The sequence below is a fragment of the Rhinopithecus bieti genome, unplaced genomic scaffold (genome assembly GCF_001698545.2).
Source record: "Rhinopithecus bieti isolate Rb0 unplaced genomic scaffold, ASM169854v2 scaffold_9981, whole genome shotgun sequence".
Classification (NCBI taxonomy): domain Eukaryota; kingdom Metazoa; phylum Chordata; class Mammalia; order Primates; family Cercopithecidae; genus Rhinopithecus; species Rhinopithecus bieti.
In genome coordinates this window covers 5,237,598-5,259,222 of record NW_016806838.1, presented here as the reverse complement: position 1 = coordinate 5,259,222, position 21,625 = coordinate 5,237,598, and the positions used below count along the sequence as shown (strand labels likewise).

General features: G+C 41.4%; 1 protein-coding gene across 9 annotated transcripts in view; it reads right to left on the bottom strand.

Moving 5' to 3' along the window:
* Nucleotides 1-21,625, bottom strand: part of USP49 (ubiquitin specific peptidase 49) — a 112,123-nt gene that overhangs the window by 22,279 nt on the left and 68,219 nt on the right. The window contains exon 5 of one of the 9 annotated variants that reach the window (XM_017878259.1): nt 18,993-19,143. The exons of 7 other annotated variants lie outside the window; for them this stretch is intronic. The gene's annotated coding sequence lies outside the window, so the exon portion shown is untranslated. Of the gene's footprint in view, nt 1-4,337; nt 4,405-18,992; nt 19,144-21,625 lie in introns of all 9 variants that reach the window. One more of the 9 variants, XM_017878256.1, reaches the window with a different exon arrangement.

The window sequence follows — 21,625 nt, the reverse complement described above, 5'->3', positions numbered from 1 at the left end:
GGCATGTCTTTATATAAGAAACCCTCAAATCATACAAAGGGAAGCGACCTGGACTACCCTCAATCAAGCCAGATCATGATTTTCTTACTGCTAAGCACCCTTTAAGTCATTTTTCTGGATGTTTACCCACTTTCTAACAAGATATACATTAGTCTCCCCTTGTACATGGTTTCACTTACTGAGGTTTTGGTCACCTGTGGTACAGTACACTAAGATACTCTGAGAGACCACATTCACATAATTTTTATTATAGCATATTATTGTAATTGTTCTACTGTATTATGTTATTGTTAATCTACTCCTGTGCCTTATTTATAAACTAAACTTTATCATAGGTATGTATGTATAGAAAAAAACACAGTATATATAGTGTTCAGTACTATCTGTGGTTTCAAGCATCCAGTGGGGGGTCTTGAAACATATCCCCTAAGGATAAGGGGGGAATACTGTAATCTTGAGAGAGGAGATTATGTATATTTCTGTTTTTACCCCCTTATAATGCCAAGACTTGTGGGTGCTCCACTGTTAGTGGTCAAAAGTATTCTGTCAGAATTACCCTCTCACACCGTCTGGAATAGTATTGAAATAACCATTTTTGTTGACTTTTCTTAGTGCACAGCCAAATCAGAACACACATACATTAAAAGATGGAATAGTAAATAAATGAATTTTCTTTTTGCTACTTAATACCAACTGAGGGTGCAAATTGGGCACACATTGATGCTTACAACTAATTCCTGGGACACAAAAGAAAGTAATGAAGGAATAAAGGGGAGGGAAAAATATCAAGATGTAGGCAATTCCCAAGTTTCTCACTAATTCAATATTCTTTCAAAATGTAGTCCCTGAACTACCTACCAACATCCGAATTCCCCAGGCTACTTGTTATATATACAGATGTCCTGGCTACTACTCCAGTCCTCGTGAATCTGAATCTGGAGAGGCTTCTAAAATCTCAATGATTCTTTCTTTTTTTTCTTTTTTTTTCCAGACGGAGTTTCGCTCTTGTTGCCCAGGCTGGAGTTCAGTGGTGGTGCAATCTAGGCTCACCACAACCTCCGCCTCCCGAGTTCAAGCGATTCTCCTGCCTCAGCCTCACAAGTAGCTGGGATTATAGGTATGCACCACCACACCCGGCTAATTTTGTATTTTTAGTAGAGACGGGGTTTCTCCATGTAGGTCAGGCTGGTCTTGTACTCCCAGCCTCAGATCATCCACCCACCTCGGCCTCCCAAAGTGCTGGGATGACAGGCATGAGCCACTGCACCCAGCCAGATAATTTTTTTGCACATTAAAACCTTAGTACATTAATCCAGGAAATTGTATAGGGATGAAAGACTCTTCATAAAAATCAAAGAAATAATTTTATTTCTCAAATTCTTCCACTTAGACTAATACTGTCCAACAGAACTTTCTGCAATGATATATTCTCTATATATCAATGAGAGGGATATCAATATTTTCTATCTGTATATATTCTCTATCAATCAATATATATCATTGATATATTGAGAATATAGAGAATATAGAGAATTCATTATTACAAATTATTATTGATAATATTCTCTATCTGAATATATTACAGTGCTGTCCAGTACTGTAGTAACTAGTCACATGTGACTACTGAGCACTTGAAATGTGCTAGTGAGACTGAGGGACTGCACTTTTAATTAATTTTAATTTAAAGTCACATGTAGCTAGTGATTACAGTATTATATTAAGACAGCACAGACTTAAATACACCAGGACACTATCTTTAGCTTGCTCTGCTTTTCTTTTTGTTTCCTTTCCATTGAAAGATTCGGTACTAGCTAAATCACATCTGAATAGCCTCTTCTTATAACTCAAAACCTGATGCCTGGCAAATCCCCATTTTAGCCTTGATGTGTCTTCAGGAATTTAATTACTACCAAGATCTTATCATATGAAATACAGCAGAGCTTCAAATCCTACAAGGAGAGAATTATTTCTGTAAATGGGAATATAGCAAAACCACACCCAGAACACTAACGCCTTGCAAAATCAACTCCTCTGCTAAAAAAAATATGCTGGAACAACCAAAAGCCAAAAGAGAAGAACACTAAAAAACCATTTCACATCCTCTCCATGGAGAGCTGTCAAATGAAAAGGGCACTCTGGAAATTCTTTCTTCTGATTTCATTTTCTGATCTATAAATCTGCTGATCACGCACATCCTCTCCTGCACAGCCCTTTTCCCATTACATATCTGTCGTGGCGACTCACTAACCTGCCATATGGGCAGAGTAAATCCATTCAGGAAAACAGAGGGCTACTTTGCACCTCACCATACTGATTTAAGCTAGGCAGACCAGCTTCTCTAGAGGAAAAACATGTATGATCATGAAATGGAAATCTCCCAAGAGTGACACAAAAGATAAAAGCCACCTTAACCAATAAACAAAATAGAGAATAAAGAGAATACCACCTCAGGTATACTCAGGTCAAGAAAGAAAATGTGTTTAACTCACCTCTCACACATACTCTGACTGCTTTATTTCAGAATAGGGCCTAACACTCATTGGCAAAAAGAGGAATTCTATTTCATATTTTTCTGATGTGTACAGGTTTCTCTTCATATTCTCAAAGGCCATCCTTCTAACATTTCCACTTAAAATGTACATCATCCAGTGTGACAGGCACCTAGTACCCCAAACTGATAAACTTACAGTGTAATTGGGAAAGAACATGATGTGTCTGATACTTCTACATCAGCAAGTTTTAAATAGATCAGCAGCTTTAAATAAATGTCCTGCACACCCTTGGTCGATCTGCATATGAGGAAAGTAAACCTGATAAAATATCAGCTTTTGCCTTTTAATTACCATAGTTTTATTTTAAAAATCTGAATCAACTGGAGCTAAGAACCATAGTATTTAAAAGCATTCTATAGATAAATATCACTAAGTATTAAATGAAAAGATAATTACATCTTTTCAACATTTACCTTTTGTTCTGATGAAAAAATTCTAGATTTATATCATGTTTTAAAATTCTCCATATGAGAGATGACAACATTAGGATTCTAAATCTTTCAAAAAAATCTATAGCTTGAAAATATGATGCCTTTTAATTGGAGTATTTCAATTATTCTCAAATAGCAAATTTCTCAGCAGGTCTTAACTGTGTAACTACATCACCAGAAATAAAATTTTCTGGGGGTTGAAGGGGAATCAACAAAAACAAAATAGGGGGGAAAAAAGAGGGTAAATCTACTTTAGAGAAAATTCCATTTCTTCTCTCTCTCTCATCATATTGATTTCTCCTCAGTTGTTAACTAAGGACCGCCGAATAATCCTGCTTGGTCTTGGTAAGACCAAGTGGCATAAATTCCAGCTTCAGAGAGAGTAGACACTATGGTAACATGCTGACAGCCTTCATTTACATAAAAGAATACTAATTACGTGGTATCATCAACATCTGTGATTCTGCTCACTGCCATATGCGACAGCACTGGGTATTTTAACCCTTTAACTCACTAAGTGTACCTAGAATTACCTCTACCACAAAACCTGCATAGACTGCTTAAAGAAACACAGCGAATACACATTTGCAAATAATAAATGTTAAAAATGAATTTCATTTTCTGCTAACATTTCCAAGAAGTATGGAAAACATAATCTAATATCAATATAGTTAAGAAAAAGATTTAAAAATCAAGATAGAAATCAAAACAAAAAAGGGGGGCAGAGACTGAGAAGGGTAGGGTTAGAGAAACTGTTCAGAAGTCCTTTGCTAAGGGACAGTGGGTGGGGGAAGAGATTGCTGAATGGGTAGAGTGTCCTCACAGGCTGCTGCATTTTCCCCATCAGTGCCATTGTCTCTGAATAGGGGGTGGATGAGGGGTAAACTGTAAGTCATAGTGCAGCTCAGAGACCCCCTGGAAAGGCTGAATTCTCTAAGAAGGGTTCGGAAGCTCTGACAAAATGTGTTCTTAGCTTTCTGACCCAAGAGCTGAAATGTCCACTTACGCAGCAGCTCTTGGCCACAGTCAACGAGACCTGACATGCTAGGTGTGCCAGAGCCCTTGTGAGGTGTGCTATCACTCATTTGTCATCAGTAATCAAGTGATGATGTTCAAGAATGAGTGTCTAATCATAGGTTACAGCAGATGTAACCTATGCCAGCATGATAATAGCTCACTTGCATTAGGATCTGCTTTCTTCAATGAAAAAGGAGTAGAGTTCATCTAGGGAATAGGGTTTGGCATACAATACTGGTTTGCCCATGGAAAGGGGCTATCCCTGCTGCCATGCAGGGAAATGACAAAGGCAGAACACCTGACATGGCACAAATGCTTTGTTCCATACCCTCCGTACCTTCATCCTCTGCTCTCTTTTGTTTGCTTCCTTCCTCTTGCTACAAATATTCTCAAGTGTCTTCTGTCTAAAAAGAGAGGGAGATACACAGACAGACAAAAGTTTGTCCTGCCTCTAGACCATCCTTGACACTATATTCTTTCTCCTTCTGGCAAGAGTAATGTGCAGGTTCATCCTCCTCACAATTCACTCCTTAACACCTCCTTTTTGTAGAAACTGTTTTCTCAAAGGTCACTAGCAGTTTCCTTATAGCTAAATGCATTAGCCTTTTCTCAGTCCCCATCCATATTTTTTCTACACTTAACACTGCACAAACATTCTCTCTTGAATTTTAGACAACTGTTCTTGTCAGGCTTGCTTCCTGTGTCTGTAATTACATCTCTGTTTTCATGTCTCCCTTCCTTGAAGTTTAGGGTTTCCTTAAGGCTCTGTCCTCAGCTCTCTTCTCAATTTTATCTACTTCCTAAAACTTCAAGCATCATTTCAATATAGGATTATATATTTTGATACTTTTTAAAAACTAAAAAAATTATTGGTAGTTTACATGCCATAAAATTCACTCACGTAAAGTAAAAACCTGATAATTTTTAGTGTACTCACACAGAGTTCCACACTTTATTATTATTATTTTTTAAATTGAGACAGGGTCTTAGTCACTCAGGCTGGAGTGCGATGGCATGATCTCAGCTCACCATAACCTTTGCCTCCTGGGCTTAAGTGATCCTCCCAAGTAGCTGGAAACACAGGCGCGCATCACTGTGCCTAGCTAATTTTTTGTATTTTTGGTGGAGATGGGGTTTTGCCATGTTGCCCAGGCTTATCTCAAATTCCTGAGCTGAAGTGATCTGCCCACCTTGGCCTCCCAAAGTGTTTCGATTACAGGCATTAGCCACTGCAGCTGGCTATTATTATTATTTTAGAGACAGAATCTTGTTATACTGCCTAGGCTGGACTCAAACTCCTGGGCTCAAGTGATCCTCCTGCCTTAGCTCCCCGAGTAGCTGGGATTATAGGCACATGCCATCATGCCTGGCTCCCACACATGCTTTTTTTTTTTTTTTTTGAGACGGAGTCTCGCTCTGTCACCAGGCGGGAGTACAGTGGCGCAATCTCGCTTACTGCAACCTTCGCCTCCCAGGTTTCAACGATTCTCCTGCCTCTGCCTCCCGAGTAGCTGGGACTACAGGCACGCACCACCATGCCCAGCTAATTTTTATATTTTGAGCAGTGACGGGGATTCACCATGTTGGCCAGAATGGTCTCAATCTCTTGACCTTGTGATCTGCCCGACTTGGCCTCCCAAAGTGCTGGGATTACAGGCGTGAGCCACCACGCTCGGCCCTTTTTTTTTAAATCATTTTTTGAAATGGAGTCTTGCTCTGTCACCCAGGCTGCAATGAAGTGGCGCAATCTTGGCTAACTGCAACCCCGGCCCACTGGGTTCAAGTGATTCTCCTGCCTCAGCCTCCAGAGTAGCTGGGATTACAGGTGCCTGCCACCATTTCTCTCTCTTTTTTTTTTTTGAGATGGAGTCTCGCTGTGTCGTCCAGGCTGGAGTGCAGTGGCGCTATCTCAGCTCACTGCAACCTCTGCCTCCCGGGTTCAAGCAATTCTCCTGCCTCAGCCCCCAGGTAGCTGGGACTACAGGCGTGCACCACAATGCCCAGCTAAGTTTTGTATTTTTTGTAAAGACAGAGTTTCACTGTGTTAGCCAGACTGGTCTCAAACTCCTGACCTCAAGTGATCCACCCGCGTAGGCCTCCCAAAGTACTGGGATTACAGGCATGAGCCACTGCACAGGGCCACTCCTACACATACATTTGAATCTCAGGTTGAATTTTCACGTAATAATATCTGCTTTATGGTGTACTACTATTAATGATATTTTCAGGATGAAGCTGCTGAACATTTTGTACTTTTTTGTTTGGTAGCAGTGATGATCCTGTACTGAGCTATATATACAGTTTCATCCAGCTCTCCTGGTGATCAAGATCTGTAAGATGACTGATGGGTGTTTAGGAGATGCCACTTGTGGTACAAAGCTAAGCTAGTTGGCCCTCAAGGGATCAGACTTTTTGATTAATTAACTTAATATTCTTGCTAAAGAGTTCTGTACCTAAAACCTAACCCCTTTTCCAGGAGGATGGCTGACTGGAGGCAAGATGGCAAAAGAAGACTGATCATATTAAATTCAAGGATTCTGAATACACTGGGAGAACACATGTATACACACACACACGCACACACATGCACACACTCTTAGAAATGTTGACTCCCTGCAGAGGAGAAGTAGCAGCCAAAAGTGGATGAGAACCAGATTGGCTGGGTAAGGATTAAGCTTCGGAGCTTAGTAGTTTGTGCTGCCTCCAGATCAAAGGGGCCCACTTGCTACAACCTGGTGAGGCCATTCATAGAGCTGATGTTAAAAAAGCATGGCATGCATTTTGAGCCACCAAGTATCCTGTCCCCAATTTGTCCCACTGCTCAGGCCCTGCTCAATAACAGTTCCCTTAATAACCTGGGGAATCAGCTCTGTCCACACCCCGGTCAGCTAACCCAACTTCCCTATGAATCCCAACACATGAATGTTCCAACCAATGGAAGAAAGATGTCACTCACAGGCCAGAATTTTTCTTAAGCCAAGAAAGGATTATCCTGTGCAACAGAACCCCTGATCTCATTTGCTAACTCTTCCTTTTACTGAAGATAAGCATTATACTCTGTCTTTAGCCATACTGTGTATGTGACCCAATGGCACACAGATCAGCTCCATTAAGTGCAGCACATGTGCAATGAGACTTGCACAATGCAAACTACTTCCTGTGTCATTCTGCTTGGGATTACCAGATTGGTATTAAGGTCTCCCTAAAGGAAAGTGGGATAAAAGTCTATACAGGCATGAAAAGATTTCTCTTTTTTAAAATACTTGTTGAGATTTTGTGCTTTTGAAATGGAACAGGAAATCAAGTGGGGAGAAGAGCCAGAAACAAGGTTGGGTTTGGATAATAAACCCCCAAACAGCATGTGGATATCTGCAAGCAGGTATTTAGGATATCTACATAATAAAACCTGTAAGAGGAAACCCAAAAGCCACTCAAAGTCTTTTGTTTTAGCATGATCTCCCTGACAAGCTAGTGATAAAACAAGGTCTGAACTAAAGGCTCCCGGAGTTCTCTACTGCCACATGGAAAAATTTTATCCCTACCACTGACAGAATCAGGATTTACCCTTCTAAAAGCTGACCAAAGGAATCATGGTTTGTCCCTGTAGTATGCCTCTCTAACACCATGTTCTCTACAGCAGCTAGACAGGCAATCATAAAAATATATATATATACACACACACACACACGCACATATCAAAGTGTATATAAGTATATATGTCAGACTTTCTTGAATTGTACCCTTGAAATATGTGTGGTTTATTCTATGAAAATTATGCCTCAGTATAGTTGTCAAGCATTATTCAGACATACACAGATATGAGTAATTTACTCCTAATAAAATAGAGGATGTAGGCAGTGGCTTCTTAACGTATTAGGTGAAAACTGACAGGAAATGTTATAATAGATGGATACGGCTGACAATACCTAACTCTACTGATCAATTTTGCTTGAAACTAGGGCAACTAGACCTCCCTGATACAATGCCATGAAAGGTTCATAGCAGCATCACCTATTATAAAAACTCTTGCTAAAAGAACTGAGCCTGAGTCCAAGGAAGCCTTTGGATCTAACTACCAGGTTATAGGAAACCTAGGAGCCAAGAACATTCTGTCATAGGCTGCAGTTAGCCAAATCACCAAATTGAAATGTGGCAAACGCTACAGGATTCGTCAGTCATCTGGTTTCTTTAACAAATAAATGGCATGAAAAAAAGGCAAGTGGGAGTGGATTTGCTCTAGATTATTAGAAACCTATAGACACAGCAATCAAATGCAATCTGTGCTTCTTATTTAAGTACAGATTTGAACCAACCAACCATAAAAGATATTTTTGAGATAACTGGGGAAAAATGTTTTAAAATACTGTCTGTATCTAGCTACACCATTAGTTTTTTTCTTTTTTTAAGTTTTATTGCGGTATAATTGACATACAATGAGCTGCACATATTTAAAGTTTATAATCTGGTAAGTTTTAACATATGATATACTTGTGAAACCACTGCAATTAAAACAATAAACACATCAGTCACCCTTAAAAGTTACTTTGTGCCCCTTTGTAACCCCTTCTTCCAGCTTCCCTCCCTACCACTGCCCTTAGTCCACAACTAGAGAAACTGAACATGGACTAAGTATTAAGTGACACCAAGCAATTATTAGTTTAATGTGATAATGGTGCTGTGGTTCCATTTTTAATCTTTGTATGGTAGAAATACCTCTGAAATATTTATAGGTGAAATATTAATATTATGATTGACATATGGAATTTGCTTTGAAGTACTCCAGGAAAAAAAAATAGTAGGACAGAAAAAACAAGATTGTCAAAATGTCTGTAATGGTTGAAGCAAACAATATATCAGTAGTGAGAGAAAACCTTGGGATACAAGCTATTCACAAATTAGATAGGTTATGAGATAGGTACATGGAATTCATTATACTACTCTCTTTATTTTGGGGTATGCTTGAAATATAACATAAAAATATTTTTAGGCCAGCATGGTAGCTTACACCTGTAATCACAGCACTTTGGGAAGCTGAGGTGGGCAGATTGCTTGAGCCCAGGAGTTCAAGACCAGCCTGGACGATGTGGTGAGACCCCATCTCTACAAAAACTACAAAAAAATTATCTGGGCGTAGTGGCATGTGCCTGTAGTCCCCAGCTACTTGGGAGACTGACGTGGGAGGATTGATTGAGCCCAGGAGGTTGAGGCTGCAGTGAGCCATGATTGTGCCACTGCACTCCAGTCTGGGCAAGAGAGCAAGACTCTGTCTCAAAACAAATAAATAAGTAAATAAATAAATAAAACACCTTTAAAGACAAAAAAAGCAAACAATATATCAGTAGTGAGAGAAAACCTTGGGATACAAGCTGTTCACAAATTAGATAGGTTATGAAATACTCTTCATTTTACCATCATTTCTAGTTTTACTTTGAAATGTACCCTTTGAAAACACCTCCCACCTGATCCCCACACCAAATCAAAGTGGTGCAGTTTTCTCAGTAGCGTTAGTCACAGAGATTGCCTGCGTGAGCCTTTCTGTCTGGGCCTCAAGTCTGCTTTTAGACTCAGGATGGCACCCCCAGCCACCACCCACCCCACCACCCTACCAATTTCTTTCAGTAACCGTCCCGATTTTTTATCCACATTTTATCCACAATTTGTCTACAAAATTTCCTGATTAGCTCTGTCTTTGGGGGGCATGAAGCCACTTTAGTCAGTCTGTTGAAATGCCCTTGCTTAGCCAAATGTTGTTCTCTCTTTCTGAAACTTCCACTTTACTGGGAAAGAAAAGTCCGAGGCCTGGCATGGTAGCTCAGGCCTGTAATCCCAGTACTTTGGGAGGCCAAGGTGGGTAGATCATTTGAGGTCAGGAGTTCAGCATCAGCCTGGCTAACATGGTGAAACCCTGTCTCTACTAAAAAATACAAAAATCAGCCGGGTGTGGTGGTGTGCTCCTGTAATCCCAGCTACTCTGGAGGCTGAGGCAGGACAATTGCTTGAGCCTGGGAGGCAGAGGTTGCAATGAGCTGAGATGGCACCACTGCACTCCTGATTTTTAAGCAATTCTGCTCCTTTCTCATGGACTCCAATTATCCAGGTGGAAAGAAGCTCATCCTATACATTTATAAGTCTCACTGTAGTCCCAGCAAACAACAGAACAAAAATTATGTTTTAAAATACAGTATTTTGTTTTCTGACCCCAGTCACATAAAGGTTACCCCCAGTCTACATGACATTGGTTTTACGAAGCAAAATCTGGCCACACAGATCCAGCACAGTATTCACAAACACCAACTAACAGGTTGGTTTTCAATCATAGAAACAATGTGAAAAATAGCACTAGGTCTAGTTTTAAAAGCCTATTGAATCCATAATGTATGTATAGTAGAGTAATAGAATACTAGTGCTACCACTATAACAGTTAACTACCGAATCTATTTTCTCTGAGAAAATTATTTCAAACTTGCAACTTGAGACGCCAAGAATTGCTTTCCCAGCTGCAGCTCAAGCAGTGAAATTGGGAATCTCCCTCCTCCCACTTTCTCCACATGGCTGAAGAGGGCTTTCCACACATGGTCATTTGTATGGAAGACACATATACATTAGGAACTGCCTGCAGAGAAGAAAAGGAACAATTTCTGTGAATAGAAAATAAATCTGACTGGAATATACAAATGGATCCTCAAGATTAGATGCTGGTGTCGGTTATTTCGGTGGTCGTTCTAAGAGATGGGAACCCGTCTTCCTGATGTCCTGCTGCTTAAACGACAGCAGTCCATTTAGCTCTGTGCCTCTCCAGCAACATACCAAAGCATGTCTGTCAGGAAGGAGGCCCATCATATTTTGCATGAAGACAACTTTTAGGCTAGGCGCGGTGGCTCACGCCTGTAATCCCAGTACTTTGGGAGGCTGACGTGGGCAGATCATGAGTTCAAGAAATCGAGACCATCCTGGCCAACATGGTGAAACTCCATCTCTACTAAAAATACAAAAATTAGCTGGGTGTAGTGGCGCGCGCCTGTCATCCCAGCTACTCAGGAGGCTGAGGCAGAAGAATCACTTGAGCCAAGATCACACCACTGTACTCGAGCCTGGCAACAGAGTGAGACTCCATCTCAAAAAAAAAAAAAAAAAAACCACTTTTAAGTACTTGCTTTCAAGAGAAAAGATGATAAATATCCAAAGAAAAGGAGCCAAATACACAGGAGTATTTGTTAAATATATACAGAAGGAGAACACTGGAAGCAACAAAGAGATCATTCATCATTCATGCACTTTAATAGCGAATAAGTTAAATGAATTGTAAATCAGCCATAAGTAGAAACCACCAGTTATTTTTAAAAAAGGAAAAAAGAGGCAGGGCTATATGTACAACAACTCAAAATACAGTATGTGAAAAAAGCAAAGGGGCAGAACAATGTGTATAATATATCATGAATATACATGCAAGCATACATATACACACATGCAAATAAGAGGATAACAAGAAACTGGTAACAGCACATGCTTTGTGGGATGGAGATGGAAAGGAGACTCAGTGGTCAACCTTTGTACCTTTTGGGGAAAAAAGTCACATTACCTATTTTAAAAAAAGGACATGGCACTGAGAAGATTCAGTGTTTCAGTAATCTTAAAAATTGAGGCATCAGCAAGATGACTGAAGATAAGCACAGAGCTAAAATGGTTTACTATGTTTTCCCTAGGAAATAAGGTTTAGAGATAGGCAATCTGGAATTTATGGCATATAGAGTACCTAAGGAATTCTAGCTAGTAGCACTAGCCATTACAAAAAGAGTCCCCTCCCCACATCTTTTCCATAAGCCGATGACTGCAAAATGCAGGCTCTGAAGAGTCTGTACTCTGCAGAGTGGCAATACAGCAGAGCCTCAGTCAGTCAAGTGTCAATCATTTGACATTTCTTCTTTTTTTTTTTTTATGAGACGGAGTCTCGCTCGTGTGCGCCCAGGCTCGGATGCAGGTGGCCGGATCTCAGCTCACTGCAGGCTCCGCCTCCGCGTTTCAAACACGCGCAATATACTCAAGCGTGGCCTCAGAAAAAAAACGACACTCACCGGGAGTGACTTAGGGGCATAACACAAGAGCGCCCGACCGACGAGCAACACCTCGCCCGGCCTAGGTCTTTTGTATTTTTAGGTAAGAGACCGAGGCTTTCACAAATCGTTCGCCAGGCATGCGTCTGCAGATCTCCCTGACCGCCAGTCGTCGATCCGCCGCCGTCTCGCGCCTCCAGACACAGGTGCTGGCCATTCAACACGCAGCTTGAGCCACCCGCGCCCCGGCTTGGGGGACTTTTCTTATCAACCAACGGTACCAAGGGTAATTCTAGTCTTATTCCCCAGGGGGCCGACTTAACCCAAAAAACTGTCCATAAGAAGGGTGGAATTTGTGGGCCGGGGCGGTCGGGCTCCAAGCCTGTAATCCCAAGCACTTTGGGAGCCGAGACGGGCGGGATCACGAGGTCAGGAGATCCGCATGACCACTCCTGGCTAACACCGGTGAATACCCCACGTCTCTTCACTAAAAAATACAAAAAAATTTGAGCGGGCGAGATGGGCGGCGCCTGTACGTCCACGCGTCAACTCGGCGAGGCTGAGGCAGGCAGACTGGCGTAAACCTGGGAGGCGGAGGCTTGGCAGTGAGCTGAGATGCCGGCAACTGCACTCCAGCCCGGGCGAACAGCAGCAACGACTCCCGTCGTCAAAAAAAAAAAAAAAAAAAAAAAAAAAGAAGTGAATTTGTGGACAGACTCTCTTTTCGCCAACTCTCAAGAGATCTTCCCCTCATGGAACAGCTCCTATGGAACAGCTCCTAACATTATTGCAGTGTAATGGTAATCTCTCTCAATATCCAACGAACCTCTCTGAAATGGGCAGTGGAGGTGGTGGGGGAGTCAGAAGAGAGGGAGGGAGGAAGGTGGGGAGGAAGAGAGAGACAGACAGAGAGAGAGAGTGTGTGTGTGTGAGTATGTGTGTGTGTGTGTGTGTGTGTGAGAGAGAGAACAGTTAAGGGAATCAGCTGAATGGTGAAGCACTCCTCCTCCATACCATTCTAAATTCACAAGGTGCACTATAAGCCTCAGTTTCTTAGTGCCTAAAGTTGGAGAGCACTAATACCTACACTGCAGAGAGCTGTTCTGAGGGAGGCTCAAATGAGATAGCCACGTATTGTGAAAGTAGTTAAACCTGATCAAAATACTGGCTGACTTGGCCAGCCCTGTTACCCATCCCCAGGCCAGTTATTTTTGCCTCCATAGGGCCCAAAGTCAGGCTGGTTTTCAGCATCTTACAGTAACTGAGTCTCTAGTTTTGATTTTATCCAGAAAATTTCATCTAATAAGGTGTTCATAATAAGCTATTCTTAAACAAGAAAATAGAGGATACTTTTATATTAAAAACAAAATAACCACTATCTTTTGAGAGCAAATTTGAGGGTTTTCTAATATTATCTATTAAATCTTTAAAAATTGTTTAATAGCAACACAGTGCAAGGATAGTAAAAGTCCAATTTAGATGTTTTTTAAAAAACAAACAAACAAAAAACATAGCATCGTTGGGCACAGTGGCTCATGCCCGTAATCTCAGCACTTTGGGAGGCCGAGGTGGGCAGATCACCTGAGGTCGCGAGTTCGAGACCAGCCTGACCAACATGTAGAAACCCTGTCTCTACTAAAAATACAAAATTAGCCAGCCGTGGTGGTGCCTGTAATCCCAGCTACTCGGGAGGCTGAGGCAGGAGAATCGCTTGAACCCGGGAGGCAATGGTTGTGGTGAGCTGAGATCGCGCCATTGCACTCCAGCCTGGGCAACAAGAGCGAAACTCTGTCTCCAAAACAAAAAACAAAAAACAAAAAACAAAAAACCCACAGCATCACAAAATGCAGTCAAATTAAAGAAAGCAGAATCAGCCTTAGCTCACTCTCCAACAGGGGTATGCCCGTTGAATACTTACAGGTCCAAGAGAACGCGCCGCATGGCAAATATATAAAGGGGGCCCTCTTTCAAATAAGGCATAGAAGGCATTTCAAAGACGTGAACTGTGCATGAACCCTCATCTCTTGTACAAGAATAAAGCAGATGTACTTCTGGGAACTCAATTATAGTGAGCAGGCACAAGAAGTGAGAGGACTGGGCCCTAACTTGTACAAGAATCAAACAGGCTGACCACAAAAAGAGGGCCAGTGCATACCCAGGCAATGAACTTACTACAGTTTAAGTCCCACAGATCTTAGCTACCTCTGCCCTATTTTAAAGTATCAACCTCCTGGTGTGCCAGTAAAGTCTCACCATTTGAATTAAGACATCGAAGTCCCTATTAAAGGCAAATATTTTAAGGGAAACACCCTAAGCCAATCAACTACCAATAACTAAGTGCAGGTTAATTTACTGTAGCAGGAGATGGAAAGCGGAGTTCAGGCATATAATACTGCCTAAGTAAATGCTGACAGAAAGAAACTAAAGAGGAAGGGAAAAGCATGAATCATTGCCTGAGATCCCACAGAAGGGAGTTCTGAGCCTCAAGGTTGTAATGGACACCAACAAGAGAGGTCACTTAAAAGAAAAAAAAAAGATATGAGAACACGAAAAATAAGTCTCCCTGACTTCATAATTTTTTTTTTGCGGGGGTGTCTCCCTATGGCCCTGGGTCGGGAGTGCAGTGGCCAGATTTCAGCTCACTGCAAGCTCCGCCTCCCGGGTTTACGCCATTCTCCTGCCTCAGCCTCCCGAGTAGCTGGGACTACAGGCGCCCGCCACCTCGCCCGGCTAGTTTTTGTATTTTTAGTAGAGACGGGGTTTCACCGTGTTAGCCAGGACGGTCTCGATCTCCTGACCTCGTGATCCGCCCGCCTCGGCCTCCCAAAGTGCTGGGATTACAGGCTTGAGCCACCGCACCCGGCCTGACTTCATAATTTTTTCCAGCATCTCTCCTACATTGCCCGTGGTAAATGTGCTGAACACTGTACATACCCATGAAATTATTATATCAGTGAAGTATACCCTTAGCAAATATTCAATACTAAAACAAGGTATATATGTAATTTATTAAGTTTTTAAGAAATGTGAATAACAAGAAAAGTAATTATTCTAAACTAACCTTTAGAATAATAACCTTTAGTTTATGAACAAGGTGTTGTGTGAGCCTGATTTCTCAGTAAATTTTAAAATTGTTTTTGTCTTTTTTTCCTCAAGACCAGCCTACCATTGAATGTTTATTATTTTCAAGTTAGTGATCACAAACAGCCTATAGCCAAGGGTAAATGAAGAATAGCTTGTTTGAAGACAGGACAACAGTCTCATCAAACCACCTAATTTAGCTACAATCAACTTATCAAAATATGTATCATCACTATACCTACCATTTACACAGAAACTTAACAGAACTAGTAAGAACTAAACTGGGGCAGGTGCATTGGCTCACGCCTATAATCCCAGCATTTTGGGAGATGGAGGCAGGTGGATCGCTTGAGTCCAGGAGTTCGAGACCAGCATGAGTAAAATGGGGAAATCCTGTCTCTATAAAAACTACAAAAAGTTATCTGGGCATGGTGGCATGCACCCTGTAGTCCCAGCTACTCAGGAGGCTGAAGTGGGAAGATCAATTGAGCCCAGGAGGCAGAGGCTGCAGTGAGCTGAGATCGCACAACTGCACTGCAGCCTGGGTGACAGAGCAAGTGAGACCCCATCTCAAAAGAAAAAAAAAAAAAAAGAACTAAATTGCTTTGAAGGAACTATGAATAAGAAACATCCTATCTAATATTGGCAGAAGCAAAATAATACATATTACGCATTCCAAGAGACCAAACAATAGATCTCTATGGGACCATTTAATGCATTACTAATTCTAAGAAGCCAACATACATGAGTCTGCCAACAAAGAAAATATGCCGGCCAGGCGCGGTGGCTCAAGCCTGTAATCCCAGCACTTTGGGAGGCCGAGACGGGCGGATCACGAGGTCAGGAGATCGAGACCATCCTGGCTAACACTGTGAAACCCCGTCTCTACTAAAAAAATACAAAAAACTAGCCGGGCGAGGTGGCGGGCGCCTGTAGTCCCAGCTACTCGGAGGCTGAGGCAGGAGAATGGCGGTAAACCCGGGAGGCGGAGCTTGCAGTGAGCTGAGATCCGGCCACTGCACTCCAGCCCGGGCGACAGAGCGAGACTCCGTCTCAAAAAAAAAAAAAAAAAAAAGAAAATATGCCATAGAATTGTTCCAGACATGATTTGCACCTTAATGGGAAGGTGGGAGCAGGACTGTTAAGGTGATGATGTCATTGAGCAGGTTCAAGAAATAAGGAATTGTCACATGACAATGATATAAAATGTCTCCAAAACAACAATTAAGGTTTTATCTTCTGAAGTTGAAATTAGAAAAAAAAAAAAAATACAGTGGACACAATAATCCATCTGCTAAAAATACTAAAACCCTGAGGTGTGAATGACAGCAGAGTTCTGGGGCCCCCCCAAACCCAATCAAAGTGACTGAGATATAACCTCACAGAACCAAAGAGAACATGACGGTGGAGGACTGCCAGCCTATGCCTGACCACAAATTGAAAGTCAGCAGTTAAGAGGGGAGCATCTTTTGACCAATGGTTAGGCAGTGTTCTTCCTTCAGCTAAAGACAGCAAGTCACCCAACTAAAAAATACAACTACTCAAGCCTGTTGATACCATATAAGGGCCTGATACCAACAGTCGCTAAAACCATCCAGCAGACTCCCTCCGCACGGATTCCTTGCACAGAAAACCAAAATTGATTTTCCACATACCTCGGCTACAGGGAGAGAATGTAATAACAACCAAACTCAAGTACTAGTTGGCTTAACAGTTCTGTTTCTCACTGAAAATGAATCTTCACTCCAATGACGTTGATCATATAAGTCAGTTCCCAAGAAACTAGGCATAATATGTTATTCTCACAAAATTGAGGCTGTGAGCCTTTAGAGATAAGGTCTAGACCCTAGTTATGACTTCACCAAGGTAATGCCATCTGGGAGGGCTCTGAGTAAGAAGCTAGCTAGCTGGCATTTTCAGAGGTAAGTTACTCCCCATTTATTTCAGATTTCTCCAAGTAGAATATAGTCAGGCCGGGCATGGTGGCTCATGCCTGTAATCCCAGCACTTTGGGAGGCCGAGGCGGATGGATCCCTTGAGGTCAGGAGTTTGAGACCAGCCTGGACAACATGGTGAAACCCCGTCTCTACTAAAACTACAAAAATTAGCCAGGAGTGGTGGTGGGCGCCTGTAGTCCAGCTACCTGGGAGGCTGACATAGGAGAATTGCTTGAACCCAGGAGGCAGAAGTTGCAATGAGCCAAGATCGCACCACTGCCCTCCAGCTTGGGCAATAGAGCAAGGGGCAGTAGGGCAAGACTCTGTCTCAAGAAAAAAAAAAATACAGTCAGACAAAATTTGCCTGGGTCTGGATACTTTTTGGTACTTTGATAATTAAGTTGCATTACAAATAATTAAATCAGCTATCATTTATTGAACACTTACTACATCCAAGCACTGTTCTAAAACTTAATATATGTCATTTATTTTTCTCAACAATCTAATGAGGCAGTAATTTTAACCCCATTTTAAACAAAACAAACAGGCTCAGAGAAGTAAAGAAACTTCTGCAAGGTTGCACTGCTGCTACATGGCTGAGCTGTGAGATGAATTACAAAGCTGGCTCTTAGTCAAATTTGATTGACCACTCTCAGAATTTAAAATTTTTTAAATTTATATTTTCTAAATTACTAAAGTAAAATTGAACATTTTTTCATATATCTATTGGCTATTTTTTCTCTACTGTGAGCTGACAAAACATATAATCACCACTAAAGCTACCACTCACATAAGAACTTGCCAAAACTAATAAGAACTAAGCTGCGGCTGGGCGCGGTGGCTCACGCCTGTAATCCCAGCACTTTGGGAGGCCAAAGCGGGTAGATCACGAGGTCAGGAGATCGAGACCAGCCTGGCCAACATGGTGAAACCCCATCTCTACTAAAAATACAAAAAAAAATTACTCGGGCATGGTGGCACGTGCCTGTAGTCCCAGCTACTTGGGAGGCTGAGGCAGGAGAATTGCTTGAACCCAATTCTCCTGCCTCAACCTCAGGCAGAGGTTGCAGTGAGCCAAGATTGCACCACTGCACTCCAGCCTGGGAGACAGAGTAAGACTCTGTCTCAAAAAAAAAAAAAGAACTAAGCTGCTTTGAAGGTGCTATCAATAGAAACATCATATTTAATACTGGCAGAAACAAAATAATAGGCATTACATATTCCAAGAGATTAACCTTTGCCTATTTTTTGATTAGGTTGTTTGTATTTTTTATATTAAATGATTAGAGTTCTTTATATATTCTGAATACAAGGCCTCCGGCCGTCAGATGTGTTGTAAATATCCTCTGTCTGCAGTTTGTCTTTTGTTTAAGGCATCTTTTGTCATACGTAAGATTTTTTTTTTTTGAGAAGGAGTCTCGCTCTGTCACCCAAGCTGGAGTGCAGTGGCCGGATCTCAGCTCACTGCAAGCTCCGCCTCCCGGGTTCACGCCATTCTCCTGCCTCAGCCTCCCGAGTAGCTGGGACTACAGGCGCCCGCCACCTTGCCTGGCTAGTTTTTTGTACTTTTAGTAGAGACGGGGTTTCACCGTGTTAGCCAGGATGGTCTCAATCTCCTGACCTTGTGATCCGCCCGCCTCAGCCTCCCAAAGTGCTGGGATTACAGGCTTGAGCCACCGCGCCCGGCCAAGATTTAAAGTTAATACAATCATATGATGCATCTTACAATTTCATCTTTCGTTTATGAAATCCTTTCTTATGCCAAGGTAATGAAGGTACTTGCCAACAGTTTCTTCTAAAAGTTTTGAAGTTTACACTTAGCTTGTCAATACATCTGGATTTTTTCCCCCTAGCCTCACTCTTAATCATTCGAAATTTTGATTGGCATTTATTGAATTTATAAACTTTTTTAGGGAAAATTACCTCTTTATTATACGAAGTCTTCCCATCCATGAACATGGTATCTCTCTGTTTATTCAGGTCTTTTGATTTTGTTTTCTCCCCAAGATATGTATTTCTTGTTTAGATATTTCCTGGATACTTTATGGTTTTTTGTGGCTACTGTGAAAAGAATCTTTAAAAAAGTATACATTTACTAAATGATTATTGCTGGTAGAAAGGAAAGTGATTGATTTTTGTATTAGGTTTAATCATATGAAACTGCAAATAAATATTTACTTGACCATTTTGACCTACATAAATTATAATTTCATATGGTTGAATCAAAAGGTTGTTGATCTGAAACTCAGAAACCTTGCAGAACTGTTATTATTAGCTCTAATAATTTGTGGATTCTCTTGAATTTTCTTTTTTTTTTTTTAGATGGTGTTTCGCTCTTGTTGCCGAGGCTGGAGTGCAATGGTGTGGTCTTGGCTCACTGCAACCTCGCCTCCCGGGTTTAAGCGATTCTCCTGCCTCAGCCTCCTGAGTAGCTGGGATTAAAGGCATGCAACACAATGCCCGCCTAATTTTGTATTTTTAGTAGAGACGGGATTTCTCCATGTTGGTCAGGCTGGTCTTGAACTCCTGACCTCAGGTGATCTGCCCACCTCAGCCTTCCAAAGTGCTGAGATTACAGGCGTGAGCCACCACGCCCGGCGATTCTCTTGAATTTTCTATGGATATCTACATAGTCTTCAAATATAGACAGCTTGGTCCTCTCTTTTCTTTTTCTTATCTTCTGGAATTAACCAGGAAGTTCAGTTGATTAGCAAATATTAAGGCTGATAGTGGGCACCATGTACTGTTGTTAATTTGAGAGGGAACAGGTCTATAGTTTTACTGTTAAGTGTGATGTCTACTAAAGGAAGTTTTGGTTAACTTTAGGTTAAGAAAGTTTTTTATTTCTAGCTTTGTGAAAAAAATTTAATCAGACTAAATATTAAAGTTTATCTAATGTTTTCTTCTGAACCTATTAAGAAAATAAAAGATCTTCCCATTTTAAAATTCATATGTTGGATGATATCAGTGATGTATTTTCTGATATGAAATCATCCTTGCAATATAATAATTTAAACAAACTATTTGGTCCTGATGTGTTTTTTAATACAATGATACATTCAATTTGCTAGTACTGTATTTAGATGTTTCAAATCCATTTTCAGAAGATTAGCCTTTCATTTTCTTTCTTTTTTTTTTTTTTTTTTTGAGACGGAGTCTCGCTCTGTCGCCCAGGCTGGAGTACAGTGGCCGGATCTCAGCTCACTGCAAGCTCTGCCTCCCGGGTTTACGCCATTCTCCTGCCTCAGCCTCCCGAGTAGCTGGGACTACAGGCGCCCGCCACCTCGCCCGGCTAGTTCATTTTCTTATATATACTGACCTTCCCTGTTTTGTATCAAGATTACACTAACCTCAAAACCTGAGATGGACAGCTTTCCCACTTTATCTCTTCTCTGAAACAGTTTAATTCTTCTATGGTTTATCTGTTCCAAAAAGGTCTGATAAAACTTACCTCTAAACCTGTCTCATCTAGGCATTTTGCAGGATTGTTTCAATGTTTAATATAGCTAAGTTCAGAGGAAGATCTAAAAATCCTCCCAGTGATCACAGGTCTCCAAGTCTTGGGAAATTATGCCTTGGTAACCTAGTGTCTACTTTAACCCCTACAGAAATTCCATATAAGTTTATACTTTTGAAAATAAATAAGTAGTATGTTAATGATAGAAAGACAATGATGGAGCAAACAAAACAGATTTGCAAGCAATTCAAATTTAGGAAAGCAGGCCAGGTGTGGTGGCTCACACCTGTAATCTCAGTACTTTGGAAGGCTGAGCTGGTGGATCACCTGAGGTCAACCAGTTCAAGACCAGCCTAGCCAACATGGTGAAACCCCATCTGTACTAAAAATACAAAAATTAGCCAGGCGTGGTGGTACGTATCTGTAATCCCAGCTACTCAGGAGGCTGAAGCAAGAGAATCGCTTGAACCTGGGAGGTGGCAGTTGCAGTGAGCCAAGATGGCACCATTGCACTCCAGCCTGGGTAACAGAGCAAGACTCTGTCTCAAGAAAAAAGAAAGAAAAAAAGAATTTAGGAAAGCAGCATGAAGCACCAGTGGTGACTGGCCAAGAGATTGTTATACACTGGTGCTACCTGTACAGGCTGATTGATAGGAACCTCCACACAAGATAACCTATATTGTCACTATAAAAAGTAGAGCTGATTGCCATTCTAACTGGTGTGAGATGGTATCTCATTGTGGTTTTGATTTGCATTTCTCTGATGGCCAGTGATGATGAGCATTTTTTCATGTGTCTGTTGGCTGTATGAATGTCTTCTTTTGAGAAGTGTCTGTTCATATCCCTTGCCCACTTTTGATGGGGTTGTTTTTTTCTTGTAAATTTGTTTGAGTTCCTTATAGGTTCTGGATATTAGCCCTTTGTCAGATGAGTAGATTGCAAAATTTTCTCCCATTCTGGAGGTTGCCTGTTCACTCTGATGGTTGTTTCTTTTGCTGTGCAGAAGCTCTTTAGTTTAATTAGATCCCATTTGTCAATTTCAACAGGTGCTGGAGAGGATGTGGAAAAATAGGAACACTTTTACACTGCTGGTGGGTAT